We start from the raw sequence: 886 nt of genomic DNA on the forward strand, positions 1-886 counted from the left end.
TTTTTTCCTGCCTTGCTGAGGGAGCTGGGACATCTCATCTCATTTCCTCCTGCCTCGGGCTGGGATTTATACCATAGGCTCCCCTGGTTCTAAGGCTGGATTACACGACCAGCTTGCCTGGGACTCTAGCTTATAGCTGGCAGATCGTGGGACTTCTCATCCTTCATAACTGGGTGAGCCAATTCTTCATAATAGATTATAGATAATGAGATAGATGATTGATGGAGAGATAGATAGATGATTGATAGAGAGATAGAAAGATAGATAAAGGATAGATGATAGGAAGAAAGAAAGGAAGGAAGGAAGAAAGACAGGTAGACAGACAGATAGATGATTTACAGATGACATAGATATGAAAGAGAGACAGCTCTCCTACTAGTTCTGGTTGGTTCTATTTCTCTGAAGAACCCTAATGCAATAGTGAAAACTGGAAACAGTTTCACCAAAAGCAGTGTCTTTTGCACATGTGGTTGATTTAGGAACATGATCTCAGGGAGCAGGGGTGAGAAGCGATGCCGTGAACGGGAAAGGAGGAAAAGTCGACACAGGCTGCAGTATCAAGCTGGCCACTCCCACCTGTGATGAGGGGCTCACCCCCACACACACACCTCTACCTGACCAACTCTTTTCCCTGCTCTCTACCTGGCTCACTCTTTCCTTTTCCTCCTTTAAGGACCAGCATAAATGTCCCCTCGTCCTAGAAGCCCACCCCTCCCCCAGTCATCTGACATAAAGCCCATCACTGCACTGTATTCTCTCTCATAGCACCTGGTTTGTAGTAATCACAGGACACCCTCTGAGTTTACTTATTACTGTCTGTTAGTCTCACTAGGACAGATCCACATCCTGTTCACCACCATATACACAGCCCTGGACTGGTACATAT

The sequence above is a fragment of the Globicephala melas genome, chromosome 13 (assembly GCF_963455315.2).
Source record: "Globicephala melas chromosome 13, mGloMel1.2, whole genome shotgun sequence".
Classification (NCBI taxonomy): Eukaryota; Metazoa; Chordata; class Mammalia; order Artiodactyla; family Delphinidae; genus Globicephala; species Globicephala melas.